Source organism: Drosophila miranda, chromosome XR (assembly GCF_003369915.1).
Source record: "Drosophila miranda strain MSH22 chromosome XR, D.miranda_PacBio2.1, whole genome shotgun sequence".
Lineage (NCBI taxonomy): Eukaryota > Metazoa > Arthropoda > Insecta > Diptera > Drosophilidae > Drosophila > Drosophila miranda.
In genome coordinates this window covers 43,379,936-43,399,185 of record NC_046674.1, presented here as the reverse complement: position 1 = coordinate 43,399,185, position 19,250 = coordinate 43,379,936, and the positions used below count along the sequence as shown (strand labels likewise).

The window sequence follows — 19,250 nt, the reverse complement described above, 5'->3', positions numbered from 1 at the left end:
AGCCTCTAGATAAAATCTGTTTTAAAAAGCTGGGATCATAGCGATCCCACTATCCGAGAAATAAGGAATGGCAGCAGCAGCGATTGGGCCATGGACCTCACGGGCAAAGCGGATCTGTGGCTCTGTGGCGCTGACGCGCTACAATTGCGCGACACCAAGTCGGCAGACAGGTTCGTTCGAGGGAATGTAGGCGGCATATGGTTCTACAGCTGCTACCTGGCACCCAGTCTCTCACTCGAGACCTTCAGCCGCATCATGGACGAGCTGAGCTGCGATCTGCGAGGACGGAACAACGTCGTAGTCGGGGGCGACTTCAACGCCTGGGCCCTGGAATGGGGGTCTTCCCGTACCAACGCCAGAGGCCGCACGGTGCTGGAGGCTTTTGCCTCTCTGGACGTCGTCCTTCTGAACGAAGGGTCCCAACTCACCTTCAACAGGGCAGGCGTAGGGTCGATCATCGACTTCACCTATGCCAGCAGCACGCTGGCCCGACACGCCCGATGGAGGATCAACGACGTTTACACCGCCAGCGGTGTGCACCCTGGGCACTCTTGCCCGAACGAGAGGTACCTCGCTCCGGCACGGGAAGGCGTACCGCCAAACATTCGCAAGCGCCCTCGAGAGCTACTCTGCCATCGATGCAGACGGAGCCAACGATATGGCGACCAATTTGGCGGTCGCACTGGAAGGCGCCTGCGATCAGAGCATGCTACCGAGAGGGACGTTCCGGAAGCACAAGGATCCAGTTTTCTGGTGGAGCGAAGCGATTGCGGATCTCCGCAGAACCTGCCACCGGGCCAGAAGGCTGCTCCAGCGAGCCAGAGGCACACCGCGCGTAGCCCGATGCAGCGAGACCTACAAAGCGGCGAGGAAGGGTCTAAAGACCGCCATAAAGGACAGTAAGAGGGAATGCTTCCTGAAGCTGTGTGATGCCGCCGAAGATGACCCCTGGGGAGGTGCGTACAAGATGGTGGTCAAGACGTTAAACGCGGGCAGCAAGGCCCCAACAGATCCAGAGGCATTGGAGGGAATAGTCAGCGTACTGTTTCCTCCAGGACGGCAGATCCCTTGCTCCCTACGGTTCGAGCATACCCCGAGCGACATCTGCGAGGTTACGGAAGCCGAGGTGTTGCAGGCAGGCAGAAACCTGATACCTAGGAAGGCTCCGGGTCCGAATGCGATCCCCAACAACGCGTTGAAGCAGGCACTTCTTCTGCTCCCGAGGGAAGTTGCGGGCCTTTTCAACAAATGCCTCCAGGAGGGGACTTTCCCCGAGAGGTGGAAAAGGCAACGGCTGCTACTGCTAACCAAGCCGGGCAAGCCGCCAGGGGTGGCCTCTTCCTACAGAAGAGGTGCGAGGCTGAGCGCAGCCATCGAAGCAGCAGGCGGTCTCTCCACCCTTATTCCTGCTGATCTTAAGATTAAAATATCCCAAATTTTAGATTCCTATTCCTATTAAACTATTATTAAGTTTAGTATTATACTAGATTTCATTTATTGAAACTAGAGAGCGATAGGGTTTACCTCTTTGGATCACATTACCTCTCTAACTGTTCAACTTCTCTCTGTTAAACTTCAACAGAACATAAACTGTTCAACTTCATTTTTTCCTTTGATACTTTGATACTTTGCTTCCAAAGTCAAATCTTCATTAATGAATAATTTTAGTTAACTTTCTTCTGTCTTGAATTGTGTTCGCGAACTTGCCAGTAGAAGATAATTTTATGATTTATGATTTGTACATTATTTTTTTTTACAGAGATTAACTGATCATAGTTGAACTATAAACTCCAAACAATAAACAAAAGTTTAGTTGCTCTAGCTTTTAAAGTCTCTAAGATCTAGGTGCTCATCGGGACGGACGGGCAGACGGACTGAGAAACAGGGCTAAATCGACTTGACCTGAGGTTTGGTTATAAAGTTGGAAAGTTACGAGTTGATCGACTACACTATGCAACACCCAATTTCCGCTGTGAACCAAACTTTTTCTGATAGATTTGAGGCTTACAAATGTTTAGAGATTTTTTTTTTACGGTTTAGTTTTTCTATAATTTTTAGAAACTGATTTACAATTTTTTTTTAAAGGTTGTGCTTTTATGTTGAGAAATATTATATTATATTCTCAAACGCAAGAGCAAAGAGATGCAGCCCGTGAAACGACTCGGATGGCAATCAGAAATCGTCCAGCTTAACGTAGAGTTCAATAACAAGATAATAGTCAACGCGCAAGAAGAAAAGCATCAGCGTTTTAATACGATTGATTACTCTTCGTATTTAAATACTTTTAAAAAAAAAAAAGTCCATGTATCCACTTTTTAAAGTTTTAAATTTGTTGTACTTTAATAATTTTTTAAAGTTATTATACTTTATCTGTTCCAAAGTTGAAAAGGGCGAATGATTATCTGAGCTGCGGCTCTGTGCTGGATCGCTTGCACCAACGAAGAGCTCCTTCTCCTCCTCAACTCTGTTGCCAATGTTGTTCTACGGGCTCAACACAGTTTTTTACCTGCTATTGTAAAAACGCTATTGTCGGACATCTATTTCGCAATTGGACTGTAGTTTTTACTGCTTCTTATGCCGCACTTTTTTAAAATTAGCATGTTCAGTTTCCATGTACTCAGTACCATTATCGCTACACAAAGCTTTGATTGTTATTTCGATTTAAATTTCGGAATGTTGTGACATTCCCGAGCTCGGCTGCTTTGCTCACCGACAAAAAATTAATTTGGAGATCCGGTACATAAAATATGCAATTCGATATTTGCTTTATTTGATTCAAACTTCACAGCTCCAACACCTGAGAACTTTTCTACAGTCGACATTATAGCTGCGCTTTTCTTAGTAAAGGTTTCAAACACATACTATGGGCATTTCCGGGGAAAAAGCCACCACAAAAAATTAAAAGCTAATATACACCGATTTCCATTTACATTTGTCCCGATTTTGTTTTCTAAATTGAATGAAACTGACCTAATTTATCTAATTAACATATAATTTCATTAACTTTGATCTGAAAACCTTTAATAGTTTTAATAAGCAAAAGTTCGCTTTTTCCGACTTTTTACTATTTTCTCCTATTAGAAAGATGATAAAAGTTTATCCTCAAAGTCTCTATATAAAAAGCATTCTCACTTCCTTTTCATCAGCGAGCGAGACCGGTCGTGTTTTTTCTTAACAGTCTGAAAAGTGACTTTTTCCAAGCAACAAAGGCTTAATTAAAAGTGATTGTAAAAATTGGATCATTGTTTATTTCATACACATCTTCATCAATATATAAATTTTTCCTCTTTTCATTTCCCAAAGGAGAGGTAAGTCTTTGGCAATCTGGTTAAACCAGCAAGTATGGCGGACGCCGGTCACTCGGTGTCTGCCAAATTAAAACCCCCTGATCAGGTGGAAAAAAGCAGCAAAATTCAAACCCAAAAAACAATAGCAAAAAACTTCAGTGCTTTGTGTTCAAGTGTGAAAGAGGACATATTCGACAGCTTGACTAAAGAAACACAAAAAAACAAAAAAGATGCGCAAGGAACAAAAAAGCGACAACACCAATACAGACATAAATAACAAAATGCTGATAGACGATGACAGTAACAAAATGGTGGAGGCTTCTGACGTTGTGACCGTTCACAATTCTCACACAAATGCCATAAATGGTTTGACTGGAAATACTGAAATGACTAAAACACTGAATAAAAATACTAATCCGATTATAAACTCATCAAATGTAGGTATCGAACGAGAAACAGTGTTGTATAGTGAGTGCCACATCGGTGATGCGGCTGTACTAGTATCGACTAAGAACAGTACCCTCTTCGAAAACAAAAACACCAAAAATGGCTTATTCTTTTTTGAAAAAATAAGATACCTTAAAATCAAAGGAATTAAAGAAATCGTAGCTCTTGCGCTTACACTATACAAGATTTATTTTAAGGTTTTCAGCGAAGCAAATGATTTAGTTTTAAATGAGGAGCTAAAAAAAAATGAATTTAGTGGTATTTATACCAAAAGACTATGTGGAATCCTATGGAGTAATTAAAGGGGTGCCCCTCGGTTTTTCAGAGGATGAAATTATAGATAATATTACCTCTAACATAAAAATTAAGTCAATTGAAAGATTAGCAAGAAGGCAGAAAATTACAACAGATGACAACAACGAAACTTTCAAGCTCATACCATTATAAACAGTCAAAATTGGTTTTGAGGGTTCAGACATACCAGAAAAGGTATCTCTTTTTGGGATATGTGGGATGAAAGTAAGTGGGATGCCTTCCCAGAGTAAGGCAATGTTATAATTGTGGCAGACTTGGTCACACTTCGGCCAGATGCAAATCAGCTAGGAGGTGCTATAAATGCGGAGTCGAGGAGTGCAATGGGTCGTGCATTGGTCTCAAGTGTATCCTTTGCAATGGGAAAAATCACTCAGCTAGGGACAGACTGAAGTGCCCAGTATGGGAAAAGGAGATGGACATTAACAAAATAATGACAATCAAAAAAATCGCGCGTAAAGAAGTGCGTAGCACTTACTCAATCCATCCAAACTTTTCGCTGTTAGATAATTATGAAAAAAACTATCCAAAATTAGACATAAATGAGGATAATGTTCAAAACAAAAATGGTTCACATGTTGTCTTGTTTAGTCGACTCAAATGATGTGTCACATCCATCAAAAAAAGTGACCAGTACAAATGATTACAATATGGAACATAATGCAGACAGAAAAATGAACAAACAGAGAGAAACGAACCTTTTTAAAACATCTAAATAAATATGAAATTTTTACAACATAACATTCAATCTATTAAAGCCAATAAAAACGACCTAGTATTCTACTTAAACAATGAAAACTTCGACTTTGCCATTCTGGCTGAAGTTTTCTCTCACGATCTCCGTTTTAGGAAACTAGCCAACTTCAATATGTTAGAAAAACATAGAGAGGACGGTTATGGAGGAGTGGCGATTGCCTACAAAAAATACTTAAGAGTTAAAAGACTGATATATGAGACAGAGCAAGATATAATTATAGCAAGAACCATCAACAACAAAGATAAATTTTTTATCACCTCAGTATATTTTGAACCTTTGTTGTCTCTTGCATCCTTTAAGCAAGCGATTAACAATCTCCTTGAATATTTAGATGCATTCGGAAAAGTCATAATTGCAGGAGATTTTAACGCAAGACATACCTTTTCTGGAGACAGAACCAACAGTGGAAAGGGAACTTTTCTCATGCAAGCTATGTCAAATGCTGGCTATAGTCTAGCAAATGACCACAGTCTCACATTCAGAAGACACATCGACTCAACATCAGGGTCTGTACTCGATTTAACTTTCACAAAGGGTATTCATATAGAGAATTGGAAATGCGAAAAGTTTTACCTAGGAGGCAGCCACCATCACCCAATAACCTTTGAAACAGCAGGATATCAACACAAACTCAAAACTTTCCTTGCCAAAAACAGGCTACTGAAAAAGTTAAGCCAGTTTGAGGCCGACAAAGATATGGATAATTTAGCGGATGTTCTTCGGAAATAAAAGCAGCTACTTATGAAATCAAAAACAAATGTCCAAAATTATGGTGGGACGAGAATTTAGCCAAATTATTCAGGGAGTTTGCAGAGTCGCAGAAGAAGGCAGCTTCAGAACCCTCCTTTCAAAATTATTGTTCTGCTGTTAACCTCAAGGTTAAATGGAAAAAATCTGTTAAAATTGCCAAAAGAACTAGCTATGCCAGGAAGTTAACAGAGTTAAATGTAAAATCGAACTCAAGAGAAGACTGGAGATTCCTCAGAAATCTAAAAAACTGTCAAGAGGACACCCCAGAAATTTTCGACCCTGACAAAGCTAGGCCATACCTGGAATTCCTTAACGAACAAATAACCTCAGAAGCAAAGGATGTAGACGAAGAAATGTACTCAACCAAGAACAATGAAAATCCTTTCTTTTCCTTGGAAGAGTTAGAGGCTGTGTTAGTCAGAAACAGAAAAACGGCAGGAGGAATAGATCACATCACATACGAGAAGCTGAGTGCTCTTAACACTAGTATAAAGACAGAACTTGTACATTTTTACAACCGTCGAGTGGCTATGTGCGATTTTCCAGTCGAATGGAGATCTATCAGAACTGTACCAATACCGAAAAAAACATGGATCTGACTGACTTAAAACATTTTCGACCCATATCCCTCATTTCGGTTCTAGCCAAGACAGTAAATGGCATGGTGAAAGCCAGGCTGGAAAAGCATATACAAGAAAACAAGATTATACCCTACAGATCTTATGCATACCAAAAAAACAAGTCTGCAGTGATGTGCATTAATGATGTCATCAATGTGGTAGCGGCAAAGAAAAAGAACAAGGAACACGTTACTCTTGTGGTTGTTGATCTCAACAATGCCTACAATTGTGTCAACCTGAAATTCTTAAAAAGACTAATGGAAAATGAGTGTTTTCCTAAAACATACATTGACTGGATCATCAGTTTTATGTCTATAAGACTACTGAAAATAGGGGAAGCTGTTCAGGTAGTTCAGGGAGGAATCCCACAGGGCTCTTGTCTGTCGCCCCTCCTTTTTAATGTATACACAAAAAGACTACATCAGTTCTGTGATAGAAATACTCATATGATGCAATTTGCAGATGACTTCGTTATAATCTCTCACAACAGAGAGTTTACTGTAGCGGTTGAAAACCTTAATAAAAAACTAAATGACTTTAACCTTCTATGTGGTGATCTCGGTTTTAGCTTCAATCCAAGCAAATCTGCAGCAATGAATGTAGGAAAAAGACAGGTCAGAGCGGTAAATATTTCTGTTGGAAATGTGCCTATACCAAATCGAAAAGATATCCGTTTCTTAGGCAGACTGATTAGCGCAAACATGTCAAATGTCAGTCATGTAAAAATGGTTAAAGAACAAACAAAAAAAGGCAACAGACTCCTCCAGCTTGCGACTACTATCAAATCAGGTATAAAACCTAAAACAAGTACCAACATCTTCAAAGCTTTTATTAGAACAAAACAAGAATATGCTATCACAAGTTTTTCAGACATGGGATCTGGAGCAAGTAAAGATATAGAAATATCGCAAGCTAAATCACTCAGAAGGTGTGTTCGGGTGCCACCTGACACAAGCAAACACGAAATTTTTGTTCTCGCTGGTGTAATGCCACCTGTTTTCAGGGCGAAATGGCTTACAGCCAAAGAACTGCTTAAAATTAAAAGGTTCAATCCAACAATGTTTGACGAGCTAATACGCTCAAAAGCGGATACGAGTTACACACGTACTTTAAGAGAATTTAATTCCATTTTTGTAAACACTCAAGACTGTGATAGTGTTAACACATGTAACAAAATCCATGTATTAGATAAATTTTTAACTAAGGGTAAAGAAGAATACTCGAATGAAGAAATAAAAACTATATTTTATGAGATTCTGAACAAGTACAGAAAGGACGACTGGAACATTCTATCAACAGATGCCTCAGTTACAGAAAGTACATGTGGCATAGGAATAGTAGAATGGCCTAGTGGAAATATCCACAAGTACAAAATAGAAAACAGATTATCCTCAGTAGGTGCCGAACTCGTAGGCCTTAAAAAGGCCTGCGAACTATGTCTTAAATATAATTACAAAAAGGCTGTGATTTTAAGTGATGGATTAGGAGCTATTAATTTAATTAAAAATAAGAATACAGACTCGTACCTAGTGAATGATATTCACAACATAATTAACCAATCAGACATTCAGAAACTTGACATTCTATGGGTCCCTGGTCACAAGGGTGTGGCCATCAACGAAAATACTGACATAGCAGCAAAGGCTGCTACAAGTGAGGGGTTTACAATAAATATAAAATACAGCTACAAGGAGGCTCAAAGAGAAATTAGGAACTTTTTAGTATACAAATGGAATGAGGACTACAGGACGAAGTGTAGGACGAAGGGATCCAGCCTCATAGACATATTTCCAGACATACCCAGTAAACCCTGGCATTTTTCTCTTAAATGGAATGCTAAAAGCATCAAGACCATTAACAGACTTATGACGGGACACACATACGACAAAGTCTTCCTACACAGAATCAAAGCAATTGACTCAAATATCTGCGAAACGTGATCTTCGATTGCCAAAGATTTGCCGGGCTCAGAAGGAAATTCAAAATCTTTAATTATTATAACAATTTACATCAATTATTAATCAAACGAGGGGGAACGTTGTGAGTTGCTGCGGACACCGCAACTCTACGGTTATACCCGATACTAAGTCAGTATGGCTCTCCTCCGGCAGACGCCGCTAATATTAAACGACACGACAAAGAGTGCGTGCGAGAGAGACAGAAAATCAGTCTGAGCGTGACGTCGGGCGCTGCGTAGCCACTGCAAATTGATTTGTTCCTATTGGCTATAAAAATGATCTGATCTGATCCAGATTCAGCAATCTGATAGATATGGTCATTATCTATGATTCTGCGTTTTTAGTTTTCTCGAATGTGCAATATTGTGGATGCAACAGATTTTCGTCCTTTGTGTGGGCGGAAGTGGGCGGGGCAAAGTTTTGAAATATTCTTGTAGCAGTGACATATCACAGAAGTCTGGATCCAAAACATCGTTGCTCTCGCTCTTATAGTCTTTGAGCACTACCGCTGAAGGGGACGGACAGACGGACGGACGGACAGACGGACAGACAGACATGGCTCAATCGACTCGGCTATTGATGCTGATCAAGAATATATATACTTTATGGGGTCGGAAACGATTCCTTCTGGACGTTACACACATCCACTTTTACCACAAATCTAATATACCCCAATACTCATTTTGAGTATCGGGTATAAAAAGAGCCGCTACATCTCAGAGAGCTGGCAATCTTCATCAAAACTGCTGACTTAAACTTTTGACCCCTTTTTTCTTCATCATGTTGTAAAGTAATTTCAGTTTATTTTCTAAAACAGTTAATTAATTTTCCTCTTTTTTTTATATACCGACCTGTCAAACTCGCCAAACTACATCACCAGTATCTGATCAATGTGGCTACAGTGCTACGATCAAAATTCCGATCATCCTTGAGATGATTTAAAACAAAAAAAAAAAAATAAAAAGCATACTAAGTGGTTTGTCAAGGAAATATGAAGTCATTGATTTTTTGGAAAATATGATGTGATAAAGTAAAAAAAAAAATATGGCAACCAATTAAGATAAATTATTGTGTAAATACAAGATAGAAAGTTTCTATTAGAAACCTACATTAATCCAATTTTAAAATAAATTAATCGCTCTAGAATTGTGGAGATTATGTTTTTTATCCCCGATCGGCCGACTAATTATTTCGAATTAAATACAACTCGGCGCAGAAATAAAACTACGATATGTACTTTAATGCGTGAGATCCAAATTGCAAGTGAAGCTTGCCTACCCTTTGCATTGCAGCTCCGATCGCTAAACGCAGCGGCTGAGGGACAAGAATTAGGTGCTATTAGGCAAGCAGCTAATCGACTGGGTTCCGCTCCGAACAAGAATATTCCGTTGCGTTTCGCGGCTTTTTACATTTTACTAGTTTAAGCCAAAGTCGACTTCTCGTGCCTGCAGGTAGCCTGCACGTAGCCAAAGGCATCGCTACTTGCTCCCTCTTTGATAAGAGAGGAATCGTAGTACCCTGCCTGGCTAGCTCGTCGGCGGCGGAACACACTACAGTGAACTCCACCATACACGCGGCCGTCTAGTTTGAGCCATCAGTATAGATGTGGACCGCATTTGCAGGTCCTGGTTCGCCAATCTCCCAGCCCTGCCTAAGTGGAATGCCCGAGTGCTCAAACGCGGATGCTTTCCATAGTTTGGATTCCGATGTTGTAAATACACCAAGAATTTAACAGTTTGATTTTTGTATTCCTTTACGAACTCATTCGTACTTGTTTTTTTGCTTTTGCACACAGATGCGCGGTGCCCGGTTTCTTTATATTTGTATAATTTGCCTCGGAATTCGCGATTCTCGTTGGGTTTTTTGCGTTCTCTTTTTCTATCCGACTGACGCCGAAATTCTCCTGCCTGTACTGCGAGCTCACGATCGACCCTTTTGTTTTTTTGTGACCTCCAGTATGTCGGCCCCGTTGATCTGGCTGGGATCCAGTTGTGTTGTGTGTGTTCACTGCACGTCGAATTAGTTGAGAGTGTTGCTATCGTCTCCAGTTACCGCCGCTTTTAAAGCTGCACGTGCCACAGCAGAGTAGTCTCGTGATCAGCGCTCGCATAGAATGAGAGAAGCACCACCGGAGCGAGAACCACCATTACGACCACCTGCCGTCAGTCACTGGGTCGGGTCGAGGGGGTGAAGATGATGTGACCTTCACTCCTGTGTTGGTGGATAGTTTTGTTGTTTTTGTTGCTTGCTGCTGCTGCTCTTGGTGGTGGTTGTTCATTGCACTTGCGGCTGATGCACGTCGGTGAGTTTTCTTGTGTGTGGCCTCTTCCTGAAATTCAAATCGCTGGAAATTTTTCTCGCTCTTTGGTGTTATTAGTTATAATCGGAGGTAGGAAGAGAACGAACGCCGAGTCCGTGTCTGATCCGAGTCCCCGAGGTGGCACAGTGAGTCAAACCATTGCACACGTGCGGGAATTTCTGAATCTCTGCGACCGACTGAATGAAGGCAGGACACCTATCTATGTACGTTATTACCTATGAATATCTCAAGCAAAATATTTACGGATTTGAGTGGTAATAAGGTGGGCCTTTAAAGATTGATGAGGGAATTTCTGGATATCTATGACCAACTTATTGAATATTGTTGCTTTGCACCTGTGATTATTTAACAATATTAGGCAAAGTATTCTACGGATTTGAAACTGGCCTGTGTTCTACGTGCTGTGGTTAATTTCCGGACTCTGTAAGGTTTAGGGGAATGCAAGTTCTGTAACGATTTCGGTTGGACAGTCCAGATCCATGGAAGATTATTGCTATGGTGCTCGGGCATATCGCATGCAATAACCTTGGGCCATTTAGATATGCAGGTCATAGCATAGTTGGGTGCATGCAAGGTCGACTTAAGGAACAGCTGAGCTAAGCTTTCGCAAGTGCTGTGCTGCGCATCGCAGAGGAGCTTTCGAAGCGGAGCGTTCAGATCTTTTAGACTACAAAATACACTACACTACACTACAAAAATATGACACCGCAGAACCTTTAGACAAAAACCCAACGACAAACCCGCCAGGTCGCCAAAACGCGAAGAAACAGAAACCAGGTCAACCCACGATCGTCAAAACAGCGACCCCGACACGGAAGCGCATTTCGACCCCGCTGACACAGCAACCACAGGCGTATAAATAGGCGCCAGCCAAAACCAGAAAACAACTTACGTAGAAGCCCGGCCCCGAGTACAGACGTTGTACTAATCTAAGAATTTATAAGTGCTAAACCGAGGCACCGAGGAGCAATGGAATCCCATACAACGGAACAGCCCAGTGAGTACTACCCTGGAGAATTTATCGACAACCCAGGGGTGAGTACCTGCTGGATACACAAACGCCGCTGGAGTCCTTCGCTAAGGAATTCGGGTTCAGCCGCGAAGGTAACGTGGAGGATCTACGGAAGATCCCCAGGACGAGCCAGATCGCCACAGCCCAGCACATCGGGACAAACGGAGAAGCGGAAGACTGACCCCGAACTCAGCTTGCGAGTCCCTGAAATCACGGGGGACAAAACCACGATAGCCTCGAGAACCGCCGCAGATCTACTGAAATCCCCACCCCCGGAACCAAGGCCTTCGCACACGAGAAGGATCTTGCCGGCCGCAGGAGGAAACGGCCCCGCGGACGGTCAGCACTACAGTCACGCCGCACAGATTGCGGAACGTATTCGGAAGTGGGGAATCCAGTTCGACGGGCAGGCACAACTCACGATGTTGGCCACAGAATACGAAAGTATACAGGAGCGAAATATCCTGGCAACGCCCATTCCCCTTCGACAGCTCCCCTGTTACGCGCGGCCAACGGCGCCACAGGCGCAAAACGAAGGCGGGGCGAATCGGAATCCCTTCCGAAAACCATACTGGAACACCACGGAACCCGCAAGAAGGCCACATCAAACCGGCACCCCGGCACGGGAAGCTACACATCGGATGATCACCACCCCAATCGCCAACCCACACACGGCCTGTCGCCATTGCGGAGAAGCCGGACATCCTGCTCGGGACTGCACCAACCCATCGGTCCTCTTCTGTTGGGAGTGCGGTAAGCGCGGAACACGCACAGCGGACTCGCCAACGCCCGCCGGGAAACGACTCGCGTCCCCAGCTGACACGGGAACAGCCTGGTACGACGCTTCTTCAGACACGCAACTAAAGAACCTGCTTCAAGTACACGACGGCCGTATAGTGGCGAGAGTGACCATCGGAGGGCGGCACACACACGGAAGCCACGGTCGACACAGGCGCGTGCCGAAGCTTCATAAACGAGGGCACCAACGCGGTTCCACCAACGAAGGGAAAGGAACCCAGGACGCCCCTTCAGAAGACAGCACGGTCCCACCGGCAACGATCGTTACGCAGCAGCCAGACGCTCGAGATACCACCTCCGACCGACACCCTGGCCCAGGACTGCATAAGCGCCTACATACACTCGCGAAGTCGAGCCAACAAGCGCATTCTATACAACGATTCTCCCCGAGAACAGGAATTTCTGGATGAGGAACTGCCAACACTTCCAGGTCTCCGAGGGACGACATATCTTACGGAACATACCATCGTCATGAGGGACAACCGACCCATAACACAGCGGTACTACCCGAAAAAGCCAGCCATGTGGCGGATCATCGACGAACAGGTCGACCAACTGATAGCTGAAGACCATCTCGGAGCCCCCACAGCGCCCAATTGTCATGGTCCGTAAAAAGGACGGGATATGGCGTATGTGCGTAGACTATCGACAGCTCAACGAACGTTCGTGTTCGCATATCTCGACGACATCGTCATCGTCGGGAAAAACTTCACGGAACACCTGAACAACGTGAAAGTAGTTTTCGCACGACTACGCAAGGCAAACACGGACAAGTGTACCTTTTTCCAGCGCCGGATAAAATGCCTGGGCCAGATGACCAGCGAAGAAGGTATCCACACGGACCCCGACAAAATTGCGGTCGTAAAAGATCTCAGGCCACCGCAACCTAATAGGCTATTCACACTGAGGTACTGTGCAGAGCCTATAAAGGAACTACGACAATAGGTAGGCATGTAGATTTGTCCCAAACTTCGCCACCGTGGTCCAACCAATGTCGCTACTACTGAAGAAAGGGAAAGCATGGACGTGGGGCCAAAAACAACAAGACGCCTTCGACGAGCTAAAAACACTGCTCACCACCGCACCAGTACTCGCCTGCCGCAGACTTCAATGTCAAATTCTCCCTGCAGACGGACGCAAGCAACCTTGGAGTGAGCGCAGTCCTCACCCAAGAGATCGAAGGGAAAGAGCGGGTCATCGCATACGTCAGTTGATGCCTCAACAAAGAACTATTACGCCACCGACAAAGAATACCTAGCCGTCTACCGAGGAAACTATGCGTGCCCAAGAACGGCCGAACAAGAGTACTAGGCGAATGCCACGACGAGCCAACAGCAGGCCACCTCGGCGTCCGGAAGACCATTCTGGCAAGGACTGCACCGGGACGTACGACGATACGTTCAGGGATGCGTCAGCTGTCAAAAGTTCAAGACCACACAACGCAAGGCCGTGGGCAGGATGCTCACACGCAAAACCGAGGAACCTTTCGCCACCCTGTGTGCCGATTTCGTCGGACCATTACCACGGTCCAAGCACGGGAACGCCATCCTACTGGTCTTCTTCGATACTTTCTCAAAGTGGGTAGAACTGGTCCCACTCAAGAAAGCAACAACAGCGATCATAGAACGAGCCTTCAGGAAACGAATACTAAGCAGCTTCGGCGTGCCAAAACTATTCGTCTGCGACAACAACCCAGTTCACCAGCCGATCATTCAAAACATTCCTACGAGCCGCAGTCGTTGAGGTGCAACACACGGCACCGTATTGCGCACAAGAAAAACCGACGGAGAGAGCCAATAGGACTGTGAAAACTATGATCGCCCAGTTCGTCGACGACCATCAGAATACATGGGACCAACTCCTACCCGAGATGTCACTGGTAATCAACTCAAGCGTCTCCGAGACGACCGGATTCAGCCCCGCGTTCCTCCTGCAAGGAAGAAACCCCGACTTCCCGGCACCCTATACGACGAAGTCACGCCTGGAACAGGAAGCGCCCCCCCAGAGGCGGCCACCAGCAAGGCGACGAGGCTAAAAGAAATGTCGCCAGACATTTAACCTCCGCCGGCGACTATGGCGCCCCGCCATCGGGTCATTGGTACTATTACGCTAACACCACCTCTCGAACACCGGCGAGGGTATCGCAGCAAAGCTAGCCTCCAAGTTCGACGGCCACTACCGGGTCAAAAGCTTTCCGTCGCTGAATATCGCCAAGGTACAGCATTGCGAAAGCAAGAAACAGAAAACAGCGAACATCAACGACCTAAGGGAGTTCCGCGAACACGAGCCCGAAAAGCCCACTAACCTACCAAAGAGCGCTGACGCTGGCAAGAGAAGTAACGCAACGCTCACCGGGCACCACGACCACGCGCCCCACAAATCCGCCGACGGAGCGGAAGAGACGCGAGAGCTCCAACGTATAACGAATATAAAAGGGTTCGATACAATCCTTCCCCCAACGCACAATATACTAGACACGCGCCGACTCCACGAACGCTGACCAAACATACCAGGTCACGTAAACTTCCCCAACTCCAGACCAAGCAACCGACCAGGCAGTCTTCCGGGTTCATCGACTATAAAAAGATGACACCGCGGAAACTTACGACAAACACCCAACGACAAACCCAGGTCGCCAAAACACGAGGAAACAGAAACCAGGTCAACCCACGATCGCCAAAACAGCGAATTGCATTTCGACCCCGCCCCGGCCCCGAGTAGACACGTTGCACTAATCTAAGAATTTAAAAGTGCTAAACCGAGGCACCGACGCTACCCCGCCCCACGCCCACACACACCATCCGACGCACACCACTAGCGACGCTCGACCAAGCCACGATCCACCCTCTCTAAGATAGGCCAACCCTGACGTCCCCCTCGAAGGTCCATCCTTTTCTACAAATTTCTTGTGGATTGACCCCTGGACGTGACTGAGCTTACCTCAGCCTGAAATAGGTCCATCGCAGCACTTATTTAAGCAGTCCAAAAGCACAAGTGTGTTCTTTTTATAAAATTCAAATCGGCTCAAATCGATTGTCTCCGCCTCGGTAACAAATATATATTTTAAAGCAACCAAATGCAAGAAACAATAAACCAACAAAATTTAAAAAAACTTCGAAAATCCAGTGCTTTGTGTGCTTCTCGAAAATCGGGGGAAATTAATAACCGTGCGCCGAGAAAACTAGCAAGGGAACTACCCGGGCTTAAGGTGCCTATTTGCCACGACTCGCCACCAATTGTTTTTGCAAAACCGTGCGTCCCACATCTCTGCCAGAAGAGAACAACACTCGTATCTCTTTGGAAAAGTCAGAAAAACGGTATGTTCAAGTGCACTGTAGGGAAAAATTGGTTTTTTTTTCTTAGCCCTCGTGATTTTGTATCTGTTCCGCCCATAGGGCCCTGGCTACGATCGGTAGCCCACCCAGCTCCTCCAAAGTTCTGCGCCCACAGCACCATTGACGGGAGTACTCTTCATGTGTCAACCTTGATGTGGGGACGAGTTTTTTTCCTTTGGGAACTTGATGGAAAAATTCATGGATCTTCATTGCGGATCACTGGTCTGATATTCTCATATCCTATTCATATACCCTATCGTTTATATATAGATATGTATCTCTAATTTTTCTCTCTATCCTTTATTGATTAAGCAACATTTTTTTCATTAATTTTGTTTCCTCTCATTGATTTTCCTACTGGTCGAAATTAAATACTTTTATTATGTTTGGTAGGAAGAACTTGTGTTTGCTAGTTGTTTTCTGGTAATGTGGTGGTGTAATATGCCTGCCCAGTATATTAAAGTTTATCCATACATTAAATATTTTGTTTCACTTTTTCACAATGCAAATACATAAAGCGACCACACTTAAATATCCAAACATTCCAGCGCACGTGAAACTCGATCAGCCACTTATGTGCAGACCGATAGCGGCGCGTGGGAACCGCTGAGCAGCTCGCCAGTGGTTACGCTGAGTGTATATTGTATGTCCATGCCTTCTGCATACATACAGTATATAGAAATAAGAACATTATGTATTAGACTTAAGTTCATATTTGCATCCAAGCGACTATGCTCCAACGAAAAATAAAATAAATAATAAAATTAAAATACCCTTCGATTACAGTTACGTTAGCAATGAATATGGAATAGACTTATAATTTCCTAGTGACATTGTGACGTAATGGGGTAGGGTGAGAGTTATAGGGATTTCCAGAACCTTCTCACAACTGGAAATCATGGAAGGGTGGGTAAAGAATCGGGTGGGTCGACTACCATCCAAGACCTCACGCTGGCGATCTCTTTGGAACATACAGACGAAAGCCCCTAGTACTTTCGGGAACGACCTATGTATGATTGTGCCGTTTTTTTTTTTTTCGGAGTTAGCTCCCTGTAGAGTCACGGGATTCTATTTTTTAAGTTTACATATGTAGTAGGAGTCGAGAAGCGGTCAAACGCGTTTTACCACAAACAACTGATCAATACGATACGCATAGAAATAGACCACACATAGTAATTGACTTCAAACAATTTTTAAATTTTCAGATACTCTCATTTTGTTTAATTATGCGAAGAACACTTTCTAAGTAGTGCACGATATAGTTGCACTTTATACGTGAGAAAAAAAAAATTATCACTTCATTTCATTTCATTAATTTGAAGCCTTGCTTCTTTAACACACTTTCGATTCTTCGTGAATAAGTTTTTGGGTGTGTATTAAAGAGAAAAAACAACGACTGAATACGTTTTTTTTTTTTTTGGTACTGAAAAGATAGTACTTTTCAATTTCAAATTTTAAAATTGTATCTACATTTAATGCACCTACAATCGATGAGGTTATCATTCTAATTGTTAGAAAAGACTTGTGTGCCATTGTAGGAATTCGGAGCTTAAACTTATTTTGGAAACGCATTGTTAATATAATGCCTTACAGTATTCCATTTTGTTCTGTTGTGGGGAAGATGGATATCATTTAGCATTTAAATGATCGACCCAACAAAAGAGGTTTGAATACAATACTTAATTATAAATGAGAAAAATTTATTTAATTTTTATTTATTTTTAATTTATTTCTCATAGGATCTGAAAACGATAAAAAGGCTTAGCGCGATGAATTATTAAGAAGACTTTTCAATCAATGCGCAGTCGATACGTATGCGAAAATCGAAAGCGAACGATTAAATTACATCAGATTGAATTCATCTGTGAGAATTACGTGCTGGTAAATTTATTTGAGGGATGTCATTAATAATGAAGGCAATGTGAATGATGTCGGACTTTTCAGAAAATTGTTTCACACCGGCAGTCCGCGTCATATGCACGAATACGCGCAAGACGCGATGACGTACGTTCCAGATTATGGCCGGCCCGATCACTTCATTACATTTATGTGCAACCTGCAATGGGTGGAAATCAAAGATCATCTGTGTGACGGTGCATCTACGTGCATGGTCGATGGCAAGTGTACGATATCCACGAGCTTTCGTAATGATAACAGTAGGAAATGAAAACTTTGTCGTTGTTAATAGATGGATTGCACTATATTCACCAACATTATCAAAAATCTTTAAGGCTCATATAAACGGATGCATTGGAATGTATTTACACTGTTCATCAGTGCCAGTCTAGACTTCGTCAAGTAAAGACCCGCCAGCAGCTAAGCAACAGCAAACGCAAATCTAACAACAAAAACGACACATAAAAACATTCAAGTGCAGAAAGCAAACTCAAAAAAAGGCAATCAGGCAGGCTCCGTTTTTCATTTACTTTTGCGGATTACGTTTTCAGCCAAAACGTTTCGTTTTCGTTTTAAGGTGCTCCAGTTTTCACATATTTTTTTTATCGATATGTTTCTTTTTTCATCGTTTCTGGCAAACAAAAACAGCTGACCTGGCTGCTTTGTAAAAATACAGCGTGATTAAAATGCCTTTTATTTTTTCAATTGCTTGTTTTGAAGCAAAACGATTGCAGAAATTACGTGATCTAAGAAGATCTAGACATCTTAGATGCAACATTTGTGTATTTAACATGTCTGACGAACTGTGAGTAACAGCATGCGTATTGAAAATTAAATTGCTAATGGTAAAGCTTTCAGATTTGTGAAGTCATTTCGGATCGACAAAAAAACTTTGTTGCATGCGAAGATATCGATAGGTGATATCCCATAGAAGCGGTGAGGAGGAAAGAAGTTCGAACATAGTGGCAAGGCCAAAATTTAAGGGGAAAAGGTTAGCAAGAGTGGTGCCACCTGGTCCTGGAGAGTGAGAGTTCCGCGCGCTCTCCAGAGCCGTTATGAGAGAAGATTTCCGATCTCATCCCATAACGGAGTCCCGAAGCCAACTCACCCACACCCCAAAGAAAGAGAGCCGCCAGCAGCCCGAATCAGGCCATGCCCTTGAACCTAGTTCAAGGGCGATAGAAGAGAGAGCGATGGGGATCAGCGGCCCGGGAGCATTAAACAGAGCAGCTAAGCCAAGAGGGGGTTCAGAGAAAGAAATTCCCGCAACGGAGGAGCATGCGCGCCGGACATAGTGATTTAGTGATTTTTTTTTCTGAAAGAAAAAGTGAGTGGGATGAGGATGGAGTAGTGGCCATCACCCGATAAAAAGATAAATAAATGTGTGATTCCAGGGGATCAAGATCAGTGAAACACCAGGAACTTTAGAGCTGACCAGCGGGACGGAAAGTAGACCCAAAAAGCACAAGAGTGAGTCCGCTCCAAAGGTGGAGTAAAGAAACCCCAAATTTATTCTTTTTGTTGGCAAATCCATAGGGAATAGGTCACAGCTCCGCCATCCTGGCTTGCTTTTTGCTGGTCTCGAGGAAACTATCCTGGCCACGTAGTGCGGGTCCCTCGCCCATTTAGGGAGAGAGAAAAAAAGCATCAATTAACTTATTTACTCCCATTATTTATTTTTGTTAGACGTCTCCATTTATATGTATATGTTAATCCCCTAATTTAAGTCCGCCCATATTATATATATATGTAACTTAT

At 43.5% G+C, this 19,250-nt stretch overlaps 1 protein-coding gene and 1 long non-coding RNA gene across 7 annotated transcripts in view; one reads left to right on the top strand and one right to left on the bottom strand.

The window, feature by feature from the left end:
• Positions 1-19,250, bottom strand: part of LOC117186126 (broad-complex core protein isoforms 1/2/3/4/5) — a 96,811-nt gene that overhangs the window by 21,302 nt on the left and 56,259 nt on the right. The gene's annotated exons all lie outside the window — the stretch shown is intronic.
• Positions 18,069-19,226, top strand: LOC117186129. Of its 2 annotated transcripts, XR_004471267.1 has the most exons (4): positions 18,069-18,297; positions 18,351-18,819; positions 18,887-18,962; positions 19,029-19,224. It is a non-coding gene; the product is annotated as an uncharacterized LOC117186129 (long non-coding RNA). The 2 variants fall into 2 exon arrangements; XR_004471266.1 differs by having other exon boundaries at positions 18,887-19,226.